Below are 23,021 nucleotides of genomic sequence, written 5' to 3'. Positions count from 1 at the left end.
AGCCCACTCTCAGGCCTGCCCCAGAATGCTCAGAGTGGAGAGGGTGCCCATCAACTCAGAGGAGCCATGGCAACAGCCTGGCTTTGGCTCTGGAGTTTGATTCTGCTCCTTATTCTGCCACTCCCTTGCCCAAGCTTCCATTTCCTCACCTATAAACTGAGGTGGGTCATGGGACTAGATGGACTCATTCTGTAAAGTGGGTAGCAGATAAGGTACATTTAATAAATGCTCATTTCTTTCCTCCTCTTTCACAAGTTGAGAGAATACCTGGTATAAAAAACAGGCTAAAGACCAAAATTCCCTTGGTAGTTAGTTGTTTGTAACTTAGAAACAAAATACATGTTTAGATTCCTGGGACCACTCACAAACACTCATTTATGCTAAATATAGATGGTTTGCTACATACTTATAACAAAAAGTGCAGAAGTAAAAACTCTCTTTTTTTTTTTTTTTTTTTTTGCCAGCAGTTTCTACAAGCAAGATGTTTACAAGGGAGGCATCTGTTCTCTGCAGGGTGCCTGTATTGAGCACATAGAATCCACGCACCTGTAACTCTTATTGCCTCATCTGGAAGTTTCTGTAAAAGTTAAGAGAACACATTTTTGTGCCAGGCAGACCTGAGTTCATGTCCTGACTCCTCTACTCAGTAACTGCAATGTGGGGCGAGTCATTTAATCCACCTCAGCCTCAGTCCCCTCATCTGTGAAGTGGTTAATAACAAAAGGTTCTTACCAGAATTTGATTTCTCCTTTAAGGAGAAAACGCAGGGAAAGTACTTGAATCAGTGTCTGGTCAGGTACAAGCCCAGATGCCCCCTCGGGGATGTTCATTTTTGTGCTGAAAGACAGCGCGCCCAGCAGAGCTCTGGGAAAGTTTGGAGAACTGACTTAAAGTGCTGGGGGTGGGGGAACGCACCCGCCCTTACGTTACGACAGACAGCCATACTTTACACGGCTGCACTTTACGACAGCCACGGCGGCTACACATTTACGACAACCACTGATTGTGGAAGATTATGGGGTCTCCGCTGGTGGAGAGACTGAGTAGGTGTGGCTCTGGAGGAACAGAACTGTAGGTGAGAAAATGATCTTACAGGCTCTGTGCAGATTTGTAGCGGTAAGCCGCGCAGGAAGCTGTGTGCGCTCCAAAGTCTCTGAGCTCTGAAGCATCCCAAGAATCAAAGCTTTGGTCTTGGCGTGCAGTGACTCAGGAGTGGATGGTACCCAAAGGTATAAATTTACAAAGGGAGTTTTTATTTCATCTAACTGAAGACTTGTTGAGGAGGGGTGAGATTCTAGAAAAACAATTACCCGTTGTTAATGCTCCCTTGAGGCTTCAAGAGAATGATAGTCTTTGGCCTACAACCGTGGTGGGCATTAGAAGTGTGAGGAACCTTCCTGGTGACAACATACCCGGGTTCCTTAGCTCCTTCCTTCCTCTCCTTCCTTCTTTCCTTCTTCCTTCTTTTCCTTCCTTTCTTTCCTTCCATCATTCCTTCGTTCATTCATTCACAATACAGTGTTTGGTTGTGTACTGAGGGCTCAGTGGGAATAAAGCAGAAAACCCCCTGCCTGCCCACATGGCATGCACCTGTCTGCCAGAAATAATTCCAGAATATGAGGGGGAATCAAGTAAAAGAGGGAAAAACGAAAATAAAAGGAGTAGAAAAGCAAGAAGGAAGAAGCCCGTGTCAGGGCCTGTGGAACCCACCACATTTCAGGGTGCCTCTGGTTGTTACCATGGTTGTTGGTTTCCAGTGGCCATCCTTGAAGTTGAGAGCACATTTCTGTTATTTTTGTACATATGTATGTGGTGGTCTCTGTGTGGGTTGACTAAGACCCACTGGTGAATGTCCGGTACTAAGGTCAGAATTTATGACCCATAAATTCTCAGCATTTTTCTTCTCAAGACTGGGCATGTTTACACAAAATCTAAATATCTTATACAAAAGGTTGCAGAGACTTCATTTGACCTTGTGGTGAATTTATCAGAATATGGTTGCAAGTCTAGAAAGTAGGCCCTGTCTACATAGGACATAAGGAATCCAGAGGTGGAGGGTTGAAGGTCTAGGAGGATCTGAAATATGGGCATTGCTAGGATAGGGCACTGCAATAAGATGTCCAAGCTGGCATTAAGCCTTGAGTTTGTGGCCACTGGGTGCCCACAGTTTCAGGTCAGAGCATGGCCACATGTGACAATGGTTAACTTGCTCACTTTGCCATTTTTCCAGGGGTAGATTTACCCACCTGACTTCCCAGAGGACTTTCCAGGCAGTGCACAGAGCATCAGTGGACTCCCATCTGATAACAAGACTCCTGGAATTCTGGTGGATGGAGAGGCCCTCCCCTTTCCAGCATGGGAGAGCCAAATCCAGTGGGGAGGAGTTCAACCCAGGACCTTCCCTGTCCCCTCCCCTGCTTTAGCTGTGTTTTCTCCCCATTCCCCACCTGGGTGCACCCCATGTTCACCCAGATCCTGCAGCCACCACACCTGTCCTCACTGAGCATTTATATTACCTGAGCTATCCCAGTGCAAATAATGGAAAAGAAAAGTATCCTCTCCCACTGAATTCAGTCAAGACAATCAAGAATTTTTCTTATAAAGATTGTTTGATGGCACAAGAAGATGAAAGGTAATGATATTCACAAACTTAAAAGTAAGTGAGCATGGGCTAACAAGCATCTGAATTGTCTTCCCAGTCTGATGTGGGCTCAGGTCATAGGCCTCGGCTGCTGGAAACTGGATTAAGCTCTTTACCTTTTCAAGTAAATTTAGCTGGCACTATAGGACTTTCTTTTTTCGGAATCTGGCTGGGAAGCTGGAGGCATTGGGGTGGGGCAGTCTTGGGGCTACACTGGAGCTTTGATCTCCCTCTGCCTTAGTTCTGCACATTGGACAAGGACAGCCTCACTCTACTTGACCTGTCTTTCCTCCTCCTTCCCCACCCAGAATGACTGAGAGTTAGCTCTAGGTGGATATTGGAGAAATAGTTACTAAAACTCATAGCAGTGGTTCTGTGGAGACTCTGGGGAAGAGGGTGGAAATAGCTGGAGTGGTATCTTTAAGTAGGTAAGAGGTCATGGGATCCAGCCCACAGGGAAGCAGTAACCTTAGGCAGGAGCAGGTACAGGAGAGGAGGAAGGCGGGCCAGCCTATATATATTTGTAGAACTTCTGTTTTGATAGCTTCCAATTTTACAGTGAAATGATAAGCCTTGTCTGTTCTGGGTTTTGTGATGGTGGTGGAGATGGTGCTGGAGGTTTATGGAGAGAATGGAGACTGACGGATTGGGAAAATGGCACAGAAAGTGCCTGCTTGAGATTTATGGTCATGAATTCAAATGGGGGCTTTGGGATTTTCTCCAGGACCATTCAGCTGCACAGTATCTGCAGAGCTGGATTTAACTACAGTTGTAATTTTGTCAAGTGAGTGACAAAGTGAAAGAGGGGCAAGAAAGTCGAAGTTTTATGGAAGGGAGAGATGATAATTTCCTGTGCGACTGAAGGAGGGATATGGATATTGTGTGTGGGTGAAGGACAAGTGTAGAGATGGCAGGATCATTGGGTTGAAGGACCTGGTGGGTTCAAAGGATTATATGGTCAGGGTTCTAGAGGGAGTGAGAAAGAAAAAAGTGATGGTCCATGGGTGGAGCAGATGAATTGAGGTTATGGAGGGGTGGCAGTTGTTAGGAATGATGTCAAGGCTCAAGACGGGATCATGAAAGTGACTGCGGCAGGGCAGAGAGCGTGATGGCTAGAGGATTAAGTTCTACAGAGAGGAATGATTTAGAAGAATCATCTAAATTAGTGATCAGCAAACTATGGCCCCTAGCCACATCCAGTCTGCTACCTGTTTTTTAAATAAAGTTTTATTGGAACACAGACATGCCTATTCTTTTTTGTATTTTCTGTGTCTGCTTTTCATGCTGTGGTGGCAGCATTGAAAACCAAAGATATTTGTTATCTGGTTCTTTACAGGAAAAGTTTGCCCACCCCTGATCTAAGTGAATATTAATTTCACTGTTATTTATAATATTATGTGAATAAGCAATGTTCTACAACAAATTTCAACCAATGTAGTTTCCTATAGTAAATATTCATGGTATAATGTTTGTAAGCCAGTTGCCTTTGAAACTGTGGAAACTTTTCAATATTACATAAAACTCTTTGCTCTTCTTTGTAAACATACATTCTCTTCAACTTTATGAGGTCAAGATACAGAATAAATATCGATCTAACTTGTATGAGATGCTAACAGTTTTGTAAATATTCACCAAATATTTCCCTGTTTTAATTATGAGATGAAGGATAAGCTTCCTGCTCTGTCTTCTTAAACCACCTCTATGTCAGCTAAAGCTGAGTTAAGGAATACAGCGTTTTTAATTCTCATTTCTCTTGGTTATGAGTTCCAGTTGTGTCATATTAGTGGGTCAGTCCTGTAACTGATTAAATACTATGAGATCAGCATATAAATACTCTGTCCTTCTTTTAAAACCTCAGCTCCACCTGCAGATGAGTCAGGGAACTGTGATACTCTAGAGAGTCCTTCCTGGCTATTTCATCTAAGTAGTTCTGCCTGCTAATCTCACCCCATTCATTTTCTTCATAGTAATTATGCAAATTATGTGAAACAAGTCAGATTATTTTCACTCACTGTCAAAATTTTCATTCACCTTTCCCAATTTTTGTAGATATTTGGGATTTTAGATAGATTTATATTAGTGGTATACTGTATTTTTCACTGTATAACTTTTCTTTCAAACAGCATTTCATTCACTTTCTATTTTGAAAATTGACACTTTTTAGCCTTACTTCTATGATTAAATTAAAATATTCTCACTCACCTTTTCTGTATCATAACTGCTCCATTCTTGAATCACCCCTTGTTAGAGAGGGGTTGAGTACTTTTGCGTGTGTGTGTGGGGGGGTAACAACATGTGGAGAGTATATTTTCTTAGCTCTGCAGATGTGTTAATATCTTTTTTTTCTCTCACATGAGCGACAATAGTGGCTTGCTATGGAATTATTGAGTCATACTTGCTATGTTTCAAACCTCTAGATGTAGTTCCATTGCCTCTGGTAACAACTGCCTTGGAGCAAAAGTCTTAAGGTGACACGGATTTTGTGTTTTTCTCAGCAGATAACTTAAAAAATCTGATTATTTATTTTGTAAATGCAAGCGCTTCTCAAGGGAATATCTAGATGTTGGACTCTAATTTTCCTTGGTTTTTAAGATTTTTAGACTTAAGTTTTGTTGGTTTCAGGAAACCGTTCTGTTTTCTTTGTTGTTTTTATTCAGTAACTCCTGTATCTCCTTTAGAAATACCAGTTATCCAGAAGAGTGGTTTTGTATTCTCTGTCATCTTTGTCATCTCTCTAATCTCTGTTCTCTTTTTCTCTACATTCTGGAAGAATCTCTCAAATTTGCCCTTCACATCCTACCTTCTATTTTCTGCTACTTCAGTTCTTCACTTCCCCCAGGGTGGTTTTAGTTTTGCGATTGCATTTTGAGTCTCTCTTACTGTCCTTTCATATTCATCTACTGTGTTGTCAAGCCAGAATCCTGAGTCATGCTTAAGCCCTGCTGTCCCTCATGACTTCCTGTGGTCCATCAGTAGTTACATATGTTTCAACCTCCAAATATTTCTTTAAACTGTCAACTTGTCCCCACCTTGACTGCCATCACCTCAGTTCAAGGCACTGTCATCTCATCCCTGAATTCTGATCATCTGCCTTTTTGCTGCCTCTATTGTCTCTTTTAGTTCCTTCTCTATACAGTAACAATTAATACCTATGCATATACTTAAACATATTTATATTTGTGTATGTATCTATACAAATATGTACATATACACATGTATATACCCACATATACATTCACACTCAATTTCCTTTTGTAAAGTGCTGCTTTTCCTGGCTGTAACTGTCCTAGATGAGGTGACACTGCTTATCTTTCCTAATTTATCTTGGATCATTCACTAGGCACATTGGTCTTTTTATAGTTCCTCAAGCACACAGAACCCTTTTTTCACCTTAAGACATGTTGCTTTCTCTGCCAGTGATGCTCTTTACTTGCTCTTTTCATAGCTGACTCAGATTAAATACCACCCCTTCACAGAAGCCTTTCCTGACAACTTTATCTAAGTAGGTAGCCCCTGTTATTCCTCAAATAAGCACCCTGTTCATTTTCTTCATAGAAAGTGTCACATTTAAAATTATGGCTAACCCTCCAATATAAGCTACATCAAAATGGTGCTATGTCTGTTTCACTCATCTCTGTATTCTCTAACCCCATCACAGTGCTTGACTCAAAATGGGTTCTTAATAAATATTTGCCAAAACCATTAGTTTATCACTCTGTTTTCATCTTTTTCTTCCTTTTCTTTTTTTATGGCCACACCTAAAGGCAGTATATGGAAGTTCGCAGAGCTGTAGCTGCCGGCCTATGCCATAGCCATGGCAACACCAGATTTGAGCCACATCTGTGACCTACACCACAGCTTTTGACAACATTGGATCATTAACCCACTGAGCTAGGCCAGGGATCGAACGTGTATCCTCACAGAGACTATTTTGCGTTCTTAACCTGCTGAGCCACAATGGGAACTTTCACTTACTCTTCTTTATGGCTGCTTGCTCTTGCTTAATAGAGGCTATGTCTTTTTATATCCTATAGGGAATGCGCATTTGTTGAACCTTCTGGATCCTGCTGTAGATTATTTTTAGAGAAACAATTCTTCTGGATCATCAAGAGATAAAAATCCTTCTCCTAGTTTTCATAGCTTTTAAAAGTTAGCTCCCTCCATAGGGTCCCCCTTCTTATTTGTTCATCCTTAAATGAAGCGACGTGTAGAGAGCTAGTCTTTAAGAGATGGGGTGAGCTGATTGTCTGTAGCCAGGTCCACTTGTTTAGAATCTCATTCTCATACCAACAGTCAGAGGGTAGGTGGACAATTCGAGCTCCTGTTCCCAATTTCTGTCAGACTTTCACCTATAGAAGCTCTGTTTTACCAGACTGCCAGCTTCTCTGACCTTATCAGATTGGTTCTTTGATACTTTGTTCTGAGTCCAAGAAGTATATGGGGAACTTAGGTTTCTAATATACTGTTAAATGATATATTTCCTACCCTTCTATTACTTAGAGAAATTACTTTTGGGGGACCGTTTTTCCTAAAATATGATGAGTCCCATCTACTTTCTGCACACGATTCTTTTGCTTTTGTTTTGTTTTGTTCTGTTTGGCATCACCATGGCATATGAAAGTTCCTGGGCCAGGGATTGAACCCGTGCCACAGCAGCGGCCTGGGCTGCTGCATTGACAATGCTGTCACTGTAGTGCCATGATCCTTAACCCTCCGCACCACAGAGAACTTCCAGGATATTTGTTTTTTATAGTTCTTCCTAACGCTGAATGGATATAGATTAAAAGGGGAGTGGGGAGGGGAGTGGTATCTCAAAGAGGAAATCCTGTGTGATTTTTTTTTTTTTGGAGGTTTCGGAATTTAGATTCTGGGTCCTGGAAGGAGGGGGTATACTGCAGGGATGTTGGAGTATCTTCTGACCTTTTTTATGTGGTCTCAGTTCCTGAAGTGAAGACTGGATGTGCCTGAGGAGAAGGCCATTGGTGGGTGTTCTTCCACCCACTTCTGTCTGCTGTGTCATTAATGAGGTCTGATTGTCTGTCAAGCCTTCTTCTGGTGATGGAGTAAACTTTTGTTTTTGTTTTTCTCTGGGTGACTGAGAAAAGTTGCATTTTAGGATTGCTGATCAGATCTCATTAAAAACCAAAAATGTATTATTATTTTTAAAATGTGAGACACTGATGTGATTTCCTTCAAGGTAGCATAAATAATTATTAATGATATACTTGTTCTCAATCAGCTGTCTGCTAAGAACTAGCACTAAAGGAAAACAGAAGCAGAGTTTTATATTTTCATTTTTGTTGTTGTTGTTATTTGCTTTTTAGGGCTGTACCCATGGCATAGGGAGGTTCCCAGGCTAGGGGTGCAATTGGAACTGCAGCTGGCAGCCTGCACCACAGCCATGGCAATGCCAGATCCGAGCCACGTCTGTGACCTACACCACAGCTCATGGCAATGCCAGATCCTGACCCACTGAGAGAGGCCAGGGATTGAACCAGCATCTTCATGGATGCTAGTCAGATTCCTTTCTGCTGAGCCACAGTGGGAACTCCCATATATTTTCATATTTCCTTGAGACTATTTGAAGCCTTTCTTCCTCATAGCTACAACAGACTCTTATTTCCGTCTGTGCTTTCTGTCCAAATTAAGGGAGAGTCAACAGGTAGTGCCTGTTTCTCTTTAAATTTAATCTCTCCCTCTTTTCTTTCCTATTTTCAACTATATCTGAACAAATATGGGCTAGAGAAACATAGAATAAAAAAGAAAAAAAAACTTGATTGGGTCAATAAAAAGGCTATTCATTTTTCCAGGGTTTTTGGTAATTACTATTGGAAAAACAGAACCATAGGAGTTAGTAAGCATAATTTATCACTCAGCCACAGTGATAACTTTAAATATATGTTAAAAATTATATAAAATATATATTTAGTAGATTACATATGAATGTAATACAGAATATATTTAACAAGTGTTTTGTATGTAATTGGAGTTACAAACTGTATTTATCACTCAATAGCAGAAAGATGTAAATATAAAATATATACAATTATATATAAAATACAGTAGATATACATTTAAATATATACTCTATATAAAATATATGTGTATTTTACATTTTACTAATATATTTTAAGTACTTATTTTATAAGTTAGAGTATATTTTATTTTTTTTAATTTGTTTATTTTTTGGCTGTGCCCAAAGCCAAGGATTGAACTTGTGCCACGAGTAGTAACCCGAGCCACTGCAATGACAATGCTGGATCCTTAACCTGCTGAGCCACACAGGAACTCCAGTTAGAGTATATTTTAAATACATTTTTAAAATTCTCAGTTGTGGAGATAAATACATTTTTTGTTACTCCCCTGGTTCTGTTTTAAATATTTGTTTCTCTGTTGTATTTTTAAGACAATAATCTACAATAATCCCTTTTCCACTGAAAAGGGGAAAGTTCAGCTCATGGTGGCCCTACATACTTTAGACTGTAGATTGGCGTGAAATCTGGATGGGAGCCAGTGTGTTTGGTGAGCAAATCCTTGCAATAAGCCTTTGATATTGTCAGGCTAAGGCCATTTGAGCTGAAAGCCAGGTCAGAGCCAAGGGATTAAACTTTATTTTGAAAATAGAGCTCCGCCTAGCGGCCATTCAAAGGCTGACTTCTAAAGTTGAGTTCTAAGAACCCGCCAATTTTAGGAAGCATCTCTCCAAATTTGTTTTCCTTCTACTGTTATTTCCTACCCCTGCACTTGAGCTAGATTTCGGCTTCCACTCGCCCCCTGGGTCAGGAAACCTTCCATGTTTTTATGTCCAGATCGTGAGGACAGACCCTTCTTAGAGTGTCATCAGCTAGAAGGACAAAGAACCAGAGCTCACTTTGGCTGCTGTTTGACGGTTCTTAGGTGCCTCTAATATTGGAGGCTAGTGGTGGGAAGAACATGGGGCTGAGACTCCCAGGACACCCCGGTTTCTTCCTGGCTGTACCATTAACTGTTCACTTGTTTCCCCCTTCAAGGCTTAGAGCCATTATCTGTGTAACCAGGACACCCGATCATTCTGAGATTCTGTGGTTCTAGAGAGTGTTTGGGAAGGAAGAGGGACTTTAAAACTTGGTATTTGCTATTTCTCAGGGGGACCTAACTCCACATGCTTGGCTCTCTCTGAGGTCAAGTTATGGGGCTGGCCTGGGATCCAGTGAGAACATGTTCAAGCCTCTTTGGACAGCTCTGGTCATCTAGGGAAGGGGTGCCTGTGTCCTCTTCACAGGAACCGTGAGTTTTGCCGAAGGAGGTGTTCTCCAAAGAGGTCCCCAAAGGGGAGGAAACCCACTCTTTAAAATGGGCCAGCATGATGAGGGGCTGTATCTTAAATATATCAAATTAACAAGATTTAAAAATAAAAAATGCTCAGTGCACAAGGGTGTGGCAAGATGGGCAGAATGATAGGTGTATAAACAGGTTGACCTTGTGTGGGCAGCTTGGAAACATCAAGAGCTTTGACAATGATCATTACCCTTTTCTTGCAATTTCAATTATAGAGACAGAAATATAGGCAAAGTTTTTTTTTGTTTTTTTTTTTTTTTTTTTTGAGGGCCACATCCGCAGCATATGGAGGTTCCCAGGCTAGGGATTGAATCAGAGCGGTAGCTGCCAGCCTACACCAGAGCCACAGCAACACCAGATCTGAGCTGAGTCTGCGACTTACACCACAGCTCATGGCAACACCAGATCCTTAACCCACAGAGCAAGGGCAGGGATCGAACCCGCAGCCTCATGGATGCTAGTCAGGTTTGTTTCACTAAGCCACGATGGGAACTCCTAGGCAAAGATTATTATACAAAGTTATTCACGCAGCCTTCCATTGTGTTAGAGGAAACTGGAAGCAACCTAACCGTTTAGCTTTAGGGAAGAGGTTTGATGAGGAGGTATTGGAATGTTATTTTTGTAGTTTTCCATGGAGACTTTCTTCAAGTGAATATTAAGTGAAAGTCTAATATGCAAATGAATTGACCAAAAGGGAAAGGAGATTCTGTTCTGCACCCCCCCGCCCCGCCCCTGCCCGGACTGGAGGCCCCAGTCGATCCCCAATTTCCACTGTGACATCTCCTGAGGCATTTGCATGGCAAACACAGGACTCCATGGCACAGCTCAAAGCCACTAACTCTGTCAAGCTCTGCATTCTATCTAATAACAACGTTTCCATCTAACTGCTGAAATTCTGGATGATTCTTTCGTTGATTTGTTTATTTTCTGTACTTGCCAAATTTTTCATCAAGACTGTATTTTTTTTATTGCCACTAAATATTTATTTTAAGAAATTAAAAACGTCAGTTTATTATTTTAGAATATCCAAATTCTGTCAGTCCGGCCAGCATGTTCTTTTCTCCTTGGCAGATCTTCAGGCTTATGTGAGAAACCTGAATCAACAGAAAAGCAATATTAAGAAAACAGAAACCTCTCATAATCCTACTACCTAGAGAAAACTATTATTAGCGTTTTAGTATATTTCCTTATAGCTTTTTTCACTATGTATATATGTATGTATACATAATATATATTATTAAATACATAGAAATAAAATAAATATTTATCTTACATGTGACATTTGTTATAAAGGTTTACATCCTATTTATTTTTATAAACATTATACTGTATATTCCCAAAACATTGTTTTGAAAACATGATGTTTAATGATTTCTCAGTATTCAATCCTATCAATAAATGTAATTTTATAACCAGTATTTTTGTTGTAATAGACCACACTGATATGAACGTATCTATACATAAATCTTTTCTATATATCTAATTATTTCCTTAGATTGGATTCCTAAAGAGAAAATGACTGGGCCAAAGATTATGAAAGTTTTCCAGGTTCAAGAGGCATATGGCTCAATTTCCCTCCCAGTGGTGATTTTAATACAACACTTAAAAAAAAGTCCTCCCAAAAGTAAGTGACCTCTACTTTGGTAGTCATTGAATGATTTAGGAAATAAGACTGTTTGTTAAGACAATAATTATAAAACTACTAAGTAAATTTACATTTAAGTATTTTTTATTTGTTTCAAATGGAGCTATAATCCATTGAATGTTCAGGCATCTTTGCTTTCGTCAGCTTATAGTCCATTAATATTGTGTAGTTAATTAGAGAAATAACTGGTTTTCTGTTACTAGCTGCAGTCAAGCAAAGACTGCCAGCATTCCGCTTTGGGCAGAGGATTAAGCAGATAGATAACCTGCCAGACTCACGGATGGCCACCTTTTTCTTCACAAAATCTTGGGTCACCCACTCTGTTTTCTGCCCACTCGGTCTCCGAAGCTCTCCTCTCCTGCTGCTCCATATTCAGGAGCATAAATTCACACAGAAGGTGCTTCTTCCTCTTATATCCGTGTACCTCCTTATTATAGGAGCATTTCCCTTCAAACCCACCAAGTCGTCTGAGAACTCATGCAGAATGTTATGTTGGAGTGCTCAGAAATTAGATGCTGGCAGTGAGCTGTCATTGACATAAAAATCTACATAGTCATAGTTTGTAGAGAGTTACTGCCTCGGAACTTTTCAAGGGCAAGAGTCCCCTGAGCCTAGCACGATGTCTGACATGGGACGTACTCAGTAATGACTTGTTGAATTGAAAACCATCTGGGAGTGTAAAGGTGGGTCATGTTATAGAAATATCTTGAACATTATTCATCTTTCTAAAATAATTGAAAAAATAAAAAATAGATTAAATCAAGGAATCAAGCTTTTGTCTTGAATTTTGGAGAGCTTTGGGTTTTTTTTTCCCTTTTTTTTTTAGCCATTTTTCATTTTTTTTTAAATTAGGAAATTAAAAAAATAAATAAAAAATAAAATTAGGAAATTTTAAATTCAAGGGATAAATGTTGCACAAAATCCGATCTCTTTAGAAATATAAGTGGCCTTTCCAGTATATAACATTTCAAATATCAACGTGTATGGTAAACATACAAATAAGGAGAAGGTAACATACCTCCTATGTACAGTACAGTCTCTTAAAACCTAAAATAAGCTCCATACAGTACAACTGGCAAGTGATTCACCACGCAGTTGGTCCATAGGGGGCTGATCAAAACTCTCACTTGAGCAACTCAATTACAACTTAACAATTAAGTTAATAATGTCTGAATCATGAACAGGACATTTCAAAATATAACAAAGACCCAGTTCCTGCAGCTCCCATGTGGCTTCGTGACTTTAGTGGCAGCTTTGTTGGCTGTCCTCACTGATGCCCCTGATGTTAAAAGTTAGTAAATTTAAACAGTGTATTAATGACAGTGCCTTATGCTTGTAGTTTACAAGGATTCCTCCTATATAGTATCTCACTTAATTCTTTAGAAATTTATTAAAACAATTACTACCTAATACAATCATGCATATTAAGTATTAGTGTACTTGTTACTAGCTCTGAGGCTGCAGGGGTGTCTCTTAATGTCTGTGAATCTTAATTTTCTTATTGCAAAATGGGACTAATAGCACCCACCTTGCAGGGCTGTGAAGGATTAGAAATAGGGCGTGCAAAGTACTTTTTATATGTTTGGTATAAAGTAGTTGCTCGATGAATTGTATTATTATTTTTCTACCACCACTACTACTGCTTCTTTTATGATTATTACTACTCTTTTGTGATGCTGTCTGTCTCATATCTGTGTTTTGGACACAATCCATTACTTAAGTCCTCGGGGACTTTGATGATTCTGACCCTTGTATCCACCCTATAATCCGAGGGCTGTTCCCCACTTCCCATGCCTAGCCCTGGCTCATGGGGTGGTGGCTGCAGTGAGAATAACCAGTGGTCACTTTGCCCATTTTCCAAGAGGGGCCTGGATAAATAGCAGTGGGCCTCAGGGAGCAGCTTCAGGTCCTCAGGTCTGTCCCTTCTCAGAGATAAGTGAGCCACATGTAGGCATTGCATCCAAGTTAGGCCAATCAGACCACCATAGCCCTGGTCCCAGTGGTTGGTCCCCAGGGTCTCCCTGTGTGAACCTGGCCCATGAGAATCCCTCCCTGGACTTTTCTGACTTGCAGTGTGAGGAGGGAGTCAGTCCTGATGACCTGGAGCTGGAGGCCCAGGAGCTGACGGAGGCAGGCTGGTGATCCAGATGAGCCGGTGGGAGAGTCTGGAACCAGCAGCAGAGTGATTCAACTTAAGATATGGTGGGAGAGGCCTGTTGGAGCCCAGTGGCTCCCTGTCCCTCTCTCTTGGGGTACACTGAGCTCTCCACACCCCAAAGATAGATGGTCTCGAGCTTCACCTAAGCCCACACAGCCAGCTTTCCTTCTTTTGCAGCAGCAACAACAAACCTGTCATTAAGATTTCTGGAATCTCCATTAACAGGAAGAGGAAACAAGGTACTCTCTGCACCTGCTCCATGCAGAACATGCCCTATTTAAGGACAGACCTGACTCTTAATGGTCTGTATCAGATGCTCAACTTGACCTAGTTGAAAGGATGGGACATCAGTGCCCCCAGGAACCTGACTCTGGAAGTTGCTGTGCTCCTGGGGCGATAAGAAGTCACTCCAGTGACCATCTTGCTTGACCCCTGAACTTCTGGATCTGAGCTTCTAGAAGCCCATGTGTGTAACAGACTGAATATGCTGTTTTGCTCTGAAGTGGACTTATAGTGCTTGATTGGGGGAGAACGTGTGTCTGCACGACATTGCCACACCTGAGGCAGACATTGCCAATCAATCACAGAACTCCGCAGTCCAGCAGCTTTCTCATCGTAGCTGTACTTGATCTTGGAGAATTCATGGGGTTTGTCTTTACAACTGCCTGGGCCTCCGTGTCTGAAGACCACATCATCACTTGCAAACAGTTGAAACCAAGAAACTTCAAATCTTTAGAAGTGAAGACTGGATGTCAAAAGTCAGCTGTAGGGACTGCTCCTGACGAACTGGGGTGCCCTGTCATAGGCAGACTAATGCCCCCCAAAGATGTCCACGCCCTAATCCCTGGATCCTGTGTATAAGGCAGGTTATGTGGCAAAGATGCAATTAATATTGCTAGGGAGATTACCCTGGACTACTGGAGTGTGTTCAGTGAAGTCAGAAGGGTCCTTCACTGTGGAAAAGGGAAGCAGAAGAGAAAGTCAGAGTGATGCACTGTGAAGACTAGAGACCTTGAACTGCTGTTTCTGGCCTTGGGGAGGGAGGAAGAGGGCCAGGAGTACAGGAATGTGCGCAGCCTTTAGAAGCTGGAAAGGTCAAGGAAAAAAAAATCGTCCCGAGTCTCCAGAAATGAAGGCAGCCCTAACAGCATCTTGATCGCAGCCCTGTGAGACCCATTTTGGATTTCTGACATCCAGAACAGTAAGATAATGAATTTGTATTGTTTTAAGCCATTGAATTTGAAGTCATTTTGCTACAGCATCATGCCCTAACTGCTCTCCTGGAGGAGAGAGAGAATACTATCAGAATTTTCCCTATTCAGAAATGACCTGCCAGTAAATCCAATGTGGACTCAGAAGACTCAAATCAGATGAGTGCAGATGTACGAACACGGACCTGCACGTTGTAGTTACTCAGCGCTCCTCCCCATCTGAAGCAGGGAGGGTCCCGCCCTTCTCCCTAAGCCTGGCCAGGAGCTAGCACACTGGCGTGTGAAATCTGTTTTTTCTCTTGCAGAATGAGAGGGCTGGATTAAAGGACCTCATTGGTCCCCTCCAGCTCTACAGATTCTATGGCTCTACAAGTTCTTAGCCTTTAAAGCAATTGATAAAGTAACAACAGGGATACTTCTGCTTCTGTCTGTTCCACAATGGGTCCCATCAAGCAAGATAAGGGAGGCTTTTCCAGCCATTGAGCTGGGAGCCCAGTCCTTCATACCAGGAGAAGAAGGGGGAAAACAATGAGTGTCATTCCAGACAACCCCAGCCCTCCCCAGGCTGTATTCTCCTTCAGCCTCCCCTGCTCCACCTGAAAGGCAGCAGCCACAGGCTGACAAGTTCACAGGCACTGCCACAGGCACTGCCACAGGGAAGGTGTGAGCAGCGGCTGCCCCCACTGCCAGGCTGCTGAAACACTGAGGCTCAAGTGGCTGAGGCTGCAGCTCCATGGTTACTGCTTACAGGGGGCCCCAGGCTGAGCCTCCCATTGAAGCAGTGTTATATTTTTGGCTTTTCTTAACTATGTCTGCAATAAACTACAGGCTTTGGGCCTGCAAAGCGTGATGTTGTATTTCACTAAACCCCAAAGATCCCAATCGCTGCACGGTGCCGACTAAGGGTTTCTTAAGGGTGATACATTTCCTGAATGAATTACAATAACTTTCATTTCCCAAGCTGGACAACTCTGGGTATGTGCCACACTGGTGCACAGTGACGCTGGAGCTGGGCCTCCCACCTGACTTTTGTGGGGAGCCATTTGCTTTGGCTGAGTCTTTCTGGAGTTTTGCTGTTGAAATTCTCTCTCTGCCTTCATGGTAAATACCCTTTCGGACTTCATCCCAGGCTTAAAACCAGGGTAAGTTTACTCCTAGGTTTGATTCAGCTGCATCTTGTTTCGATGGAAACCCACAAGCACAGTTCTATATTACTACTACCCAGCCCACCTTTCACCAGCAACTTTAAAGTAGATTTTCACCTTCCCAGGGCATTAACCTTTGACTTTGAGAAGCTGAAGTGGCTTTGTAGATGCATACTATCCCTATGCAAAGAATTCACAAAGAGCCACATCTGAAATAGCCATTTTATACCATATGGTCTTCAGACCTTTAGACGTTCCTGTGTCAATGCCGGCATCTTGCCAGTGTGTGGGCCTCATCAGCTCCCAGCTGCACTTCACTCTTTGGTGATCTCACGTGAGGATATTCCAATTAGTTTTTTCATTAACCCTTTGAAATTGTATTGTCATTCCTGGATTTATAGTGAGGAAACTTATACAATTAAATGTATGAAGATGTCTCCAAATTCTAGGATTATTTACATATTCCCCCCCAAAATGCAGTGGTTTTGTGTTCTTAGTAGACCCAAGCTCTTTTGTAGGCTTAAGAATTTTCAAAAAAATTTTGGCCGCTAGAGGGAGCCAGCTCTTTGAAGAACTGAGGCTGTTTCTCCTGTCTGTGGGTATAGACAGAGGAATTCCTGTGTGTTTTAAAATGGTATCTAGGGCAGACCTAACAGGTGGCCAATGAAGGGGGAAATTCCCATGCTCATCCCCAGCACAGACTTCAGTGAACAACTTTCACCATCACCCACAGCTCCCCCATCCATGGTCACACATACCATTCAAAGCATAGATACTTTTTACATAGCCTTTGGCAGCTTAACTTTAAAATTAAAATCTTCTTTGTCTTTCTCCTTGAAGGTAAACTTTGTGGAGACAAAGCTTAATACATTGTTAGAATGGATTCTGTATAAAAATATAGACTCCCAAATATTTCTTTTTAAAAAATATTTACTTATTTATTTATTTAGCTTTTTACGGCCACACCTACAGCACTTGGAGGTTCCCAGGCTAGGGCCACAGCTACAGCTGCCGGCCTACACCACAGCTCAGGGCAATAATGGATCCTTAACCCACTGAGTGAGGCCAGGGATTGAACCCGCAACCTCATGGTTCCTAGTCAGATTCATTTCCGCTGTGCCACGATGGGAACTCCAGCTCACAAAGATTTCAGGTGTTGTCCTGTAGGGTCTAAAAACAGGCTATTAAATTCATTTGAGTAATAAAAAAAAGGAAAAAAAGATAAAAACAGGCTATTTCTCACCCAGATGAGCCCTGTTGCAACCAGGGTCCTGCAATAATATTATTGCAGGCCTGACATGTTTTCTCTGTTAGAGACTCTGGGGTCCCTGACACAGGATTTGCTCCTGACGGCCTGAAAGGATGAAAATGCAACCTGACCCCCCCAGAACCCAGGAAGTTAATAAAAAGCTCTAAATGCCCTCGAATTCCGGACCCTGTTCCCTATAGGTAAAAGACCATACTTCTTGCTGTTTTAGGGCTTGCTTTCTGTTCTGTACAAAACTAAGTGGAGGAGAAAAGAAAAAGAAAGAGAAAATAGGCACCTGAGTACGTGCTCTAGGCACGAAACTTCTTGAAACTGCTTGAGATAACAGCGAAGAGGGTCCCTAACTGATTGTTTGGCTTCTGTAAAGCTGCCTGCATAAGATGAAAGGAGGGGACGTTAATCGCTAAACCGACCCCAGTAAGATCGGCTGCGCCATAAAATGTTGAAAATCCTGGTAAACATACCTTAGCGACAATATGTCTCCCCCTCCCAGGAACAAGCCCAAACACGTAACTCCAGAACAAATTAAAACTAATTGGTCCACGAAGCACGGGTTCGCAAATGATTGGTTTGTGATATTTTGAAATGATTGGTTTGTGAAGCGCGGGCTTTGCTGTGAACCCCAGGCTTTGTTGTGAATCCCATAAAAACTATCTTGACTCCGCACTCGGGGCCGCAGTCCTCTACCCCTGCGTGGTGTACGACTGTGGGCCCCAGCGCGCTTGGAATAAAAATCCTCTTGCTGTTTGCATCAAGACCGCGTCTCGTGAGTGATTTGGGGAGTCGCCTCTTCCAAGAGAGGGATTTTCTTTCCACTGGCCTTTCAGGCCTAGTTTAAAAATGCAACTTCTGTAGTAAAGAGGTTGCTTTTCATGAGGTAAAATATCTGAATGGTGATCATGTGAGCCCATTGGAGGCTCTGCAGAGACACATCAGCCACAGCAGCCAGTGGCAGACAGGGCCTGGCAGGAATGAAGGGGACTGACTGGCCTGACGTCCTGTGGGATGAGTCTTGAGGTGCAAGGGTTTATTGAATAATAATGCATGCCCTCCTCACCTCTGTCTCTTACACTTGTGCAGAGATTCTGACTCATCCCTGGAAGAATTGGCACGAAAACCTTGGTCACTAGTGGGCATGTGGCATGGTGCTCATGTGTTTTGAGGAGTAAAAGGGTCTCCACTTTAACTGTATATCTCTTATCATGCATCTTGGAGAAGTCAGTCCTAATGGTTTTTCAGCCATGCCTTAGAAATAGAAAACCGGATGGATAAATGTAAAAATATGTGGGGCTCAAGAGCCATTGTAAGTGAAACGTATGTTCTTTCAAAATATAGGTGGATATGTGGATGGAGTACCTGAGTACAAGGCACATCTGCCACAACAAAGAGATGCCAACATAGAACGGCTTAAAGGAAATAGAAGTTTATTTTTCTTTTCTTCATGTAAACTTTGAAAGGTCAAGGGTGTTTCCTGAGAAGGAGGCTGGCCTTGCTCCACAAGCTTACTGGGAAATTCTGTTGGGGTGGAGGATGCTGTGCTGTGGAATTCCCCTCTCTGGACCCACTGTGGCCTTTCCTGAGGCCCCCTTTCCAGTCCCAAGGGAAGAGGGAAGGAGGATGTTCGGAGTAAAGGGTTTGGGCAGATGTAACTTCTACTCATAGCCTGACTCTAGTCTCATGGCCTCTTCTGCCTGCGAGGGAGATGGGAGCTGGGTCTCTAGGGAGGGGGTACTGTACGCAGCTGAAACGCAAAGGAGGAGTCAGGGTGCCAGGGGACAGCTCAGCAGCTCCTGCCACAGGCAGGCTTTCTGGCCACAGACGGACTCTGTACACCTTCTTTACGAGGAGAGTAAACACACCTGTCCCCACGGGAAGCAAGCCGGAGTCCCATCCGGTTCACAGTCCAGAAACTCTGGGCCCTGGAGAGTCCTTTAAATGAATGCAGGTGGGGTTCCCTGAGGTCCCGCAAGCTCTACATGGAGATGAATTGTTCCCCCTTCCCACCTCCTTCCATTCCACACCATGGAGGAGGAGGAACAAGGTCACGACAGCACCAAATCCTACTTGGGAAGTGCAGAAGAGCAGCAAGTTGTGAGCTCCCATGGCCCGAACAGTGACCTTCCTGGTGTGGTGGGTGGCGAGCTCCAGCATCAGCTCACCCAGCTTCTCCAGCTACCCTCCAGCAGTGACTCCCTTTATATTGTCTTCTCTGGCCCCCAGTTCTTCATCTGATTCTTTTTTTTTTTTTTTTTTTGTCTTTTGTTGTTGTTGTTGCTATCTCTTGGGCCGCTCCCGCGGCATATGGAGGTTCCCAGGCTAGGGGTTGAATCAGAGCTATAGCCACCGGCCTACGCCAGAGCCACAGCAACGCGGGATCCGAGCCGCGTCTGCAACCTGCACCACAGCTCACGGCAACGCCGGATCCTTAACCCACTGAGCAAGGGCAGGGACCGAACCTGCAACCTCATGGTTCCTAGTCGGATTCGTTAACCACTGCGCCACGACGGGAACTCCCTTCATCTGATTCTTTATTCTTCATCTTTTAGTCCAGTTTCCTCTTGGGCCAAGCAGGTGTGATAAGTCTGTCCTTTGTCAGGACAGCGCTCACTGCCCACTGCCTTGCTGGACTCTTTCAAGGACATGGGGAATGATTTATGGGTTCAAATAATTGTCACAGGCTTTTGCAGGCCTGGCTTGTGGTTCTTCGGCAGTATAAACTCCCTTAAAATATAAAAAAAGTCAATCTATTTTCTTTTGTCAATTTCACAAGCAAGTAACCACAGTCAGGGATCTTGATCAACATGTAATTATTATTATTATTATTATTATTATTATTTTTGCTATTTCTTGGGCCGCTCTGGTGGCATATGGAGGTTCCCAGGCTAGGGGTCGAATCGGAGCTGTAGCCACCGGCCTAAGCCAGAGTCACAGCAACGCGGATCCGAGCCGCGTCTGCAACCTACACCACAGCTCACGTCAACGCCGGATCGTTAACCCACTGAGCAAGGGCAGGGACCGAACCCGCAACCTCATGGTTCCTAGTCGGATTCGTTAACCACTGCGCCACGACGGGAACTCCCAACATGTAATTATTTTATCTGTAGATTCCGGTCTTTTAATTATTGTCCTCAGAGCTCAGTTTACTTATGTTTCTTGCTACCAGATGGCACTTAGCTTGAGGCCAAAAACAATGAGCTTGAGTGGGGAGATAACCCCTGAACTGCCTCTCCCAGGCAAGGTCCCCTTAGAAGCTACTAAGGTGATGTTGCTTCTAAACCTTTTTGGTGTACAGAGCTATCATTTAAAAAAATTGATTCTATATAAGGATTTTTATTGGTATTTTCTTCTCGATTTTTGTATAGCATGGGTTTTTACTTAGCATCTTTGATTCTATTATAGCTTTTCTGTCTGACCTTTATTAGTTAATTTCTAGTACTACCTGATAGTCTTGAGTTAATTTTGTGGGTTATGCTTTTCTAGAAATTTGGTAATTTCCTCTGCTTTCCACTTTATTGACCTTCAGTTATTCAGCTTGTCTTAATTTTTGATCACTGCAGGATCTGTAAGTACGTATTTTTTTCATTTCTCTTGTTTATTTGCCTACATGCTCTCTTTCTCTTATTGAACTTGCCAATTGTTGGTTTTGTTGTACTCTCTGTATCACGTTTATTTCTATTATTTAAGTTTGGCTTTTATTTTTACTTATTACTTTTATTTTACTTTTGTTGGGTCTATTCTGTTGTTCTAGCTCTTAGTTCTCATGTTGGATACTTAGCTCATTTATTTTCAGCTTTCTTATTTTATAATATAAATATTTAACATTATAAATTTTCCTCTAAATACAATTTTAGCTGCACCCCATTGGTTTTATCATGTAGTACTAATATTACCATTCAACTGGAAATATTTTCTAATTTTTCTTCATCATGAATTATTGTTTTCTTAATTCCCAAACATATGTGATCCAGAAAGTTTTATTATAAACATAATTAGAAAGTTATATTTTCACTCTGGATTGAAGATTTAATTAGATTATGTCTAGAGAATGTGTGCTGTATGGTACCAAATTTTGAAGTTTGTTCAGGACTTCTATAGTCCATTTTGCATAGATGTTCCATGGTGCTTAGAATATGAATTCTCCGCTTCTTTGGTTCAGTGTTCAGTATTTGCCCATGAGCTCATGCCTGTTGATTATGCTGCTTTTTTAATGATTTTCAACTATCAACTACTTGAAGAGGTGTTTTGAAATCTCCCACTGTCTTGGTAATTTTTCAATTTCTTCTCACTTCATATCTGTTGAAGCTATATTACTAGGTTATTAAAAAAATTAGAATTGATCCATGTTACTGGAAATAAAACGGTTTTTTTTTTTTGGTCTTTTTAGGGCTGTATCTGCGGCATATGGAGGTTCCCAGGCTAGGGGTCCAATCGAAGCTGTTGCCTCCGGCCTATGCCAGAGCCACAGCAATGCCAGATCCAAGCCACATCTGCGACCTACACCACAGCTCACGGCAACGCCAGATCCTTAACCCACTGAGCAAGGCCAGGGATTGAACCCTCAATCTCATGGTTCCTAGTCGGATCATTGCTGCTGTGCCACGACAGGAACTCCAAAAAAAAATTTTTTTAAACACAGCTTCTCTTTATTTCTAGTTATGATGTGTCTTTAAAATCTATTTTGTCTGATATTAATATAGCCACACATATCAATTTTTATTTAGAATCTGTGTACTATGGCTCTTTTTTTTTTCTTTTTTGGCCACACTCACAGCATATGGCAGTTCCTGGGCCAGGGATTGAATCCAAGCCACAGCTTCAACCTATGCCACAGCTGTGGCAATGTCTGATCCTTAACTCACTGCACCATTGCAGGAACTCCTATGCCATAACTTCTGTTACCTAAAAATTTTGGTATTACTGTAGCCTTACATTTTAAGTAATAGTGATATAATTGGCATATGGCTGTATCTTAAAAATCTAATTTGATCTTTCTCTCTAAATCCAATATTTAAAGGGGAGAACTTAGTCCTGTCATTGGTTGTAAGTAATAATACTTCTGGAAGTATTATTTTTCCCCTCATGTTTTGTCCTTCCTGTTGTTCAACCCTTACTGTTTTTTTCTTTCCTCTTGTCTTTTTTGATTATTTTTTCTCACTTTTCCCTCTCTCTTACTAAAGTTATACATTTAATATGCATATTTATAAAATTTAATATAAAGCATTCAGTTGAAAAGAAAATAGCAATGGCCTTAGGTCTTCTTCAACTTATAGGTAATTGTTTTAGTGAATTAATTTCTATTTTTGACTCCTGAGACCTTGTTATTAATATTGTTTTCTTTAGCCAATCTTTCTTTTAGCCACATATTTACCATTTTCTTTGTTTCTCACTCCTCCTTGCAACTTAAACTTTTTAAGTGGGTTAACTGCTTTGTGCCAGAAGCCTGTCTTTAAAATTTCCTTTGAAGAGAATCTATGAAACAAACTCTCTCAATCTTTGTTGAAAATACTTTTATTTTGCTTTCATTCTGGAAAGTTACCCCAATTAATTTACCCCAATTCCAGGCTGATTATTACTTTTTATGTAGCACCTTGAGGATATTACTTCATTGTCTTCTGGCTTCCATTGTTGCTGCTGAGA

At 41.9% G+C, this 23,021-nt stretch overlaps 1 long non-coding RNA gene across 3 annotated transcripts; it reads left to right on the top strand.

The window, feature by feature from the left end:
- Positions 485-17,075, top strand: LOC110257052. Of its 3 annotated transcripts, none has more exons than XR_002339219.1 (3): positions 485-1,075; positions 11,454-11,582; positions 13,939-17,075. It is a non-coding gene; the product is annotated as an uncharacterized LOC110257052 (long non-coding RNA). The 3 variants fall into 3 exon arrangements; XR_002339220.1 differs by lacking the exon at positions 485-1,075 and adding an exon at positions 1,086-1,229; XR_002339218.1 differs by lacking the exon at positions 485-1,075 and adding an exon at positions 1,637-2,632.

The sequence above is a fragment of the Sus scrofa genome, chromosome 15 (genome assembly GCF_000003025.6).
Source record: "Sus scrofa isolate TJ Tabasco breed Duroc chromosome 15, Sscrofa11.1, whole genome shotgun sequence".
Lineage (NCBI taxonomy): Eukaryota > Metazoa > Chordata > Mammalia > Artiodactyla > Suidae > Sus > Sus scrofa.
This window is presented reverse-complemented; position numbering and strand designations above follow the sequence as displayed.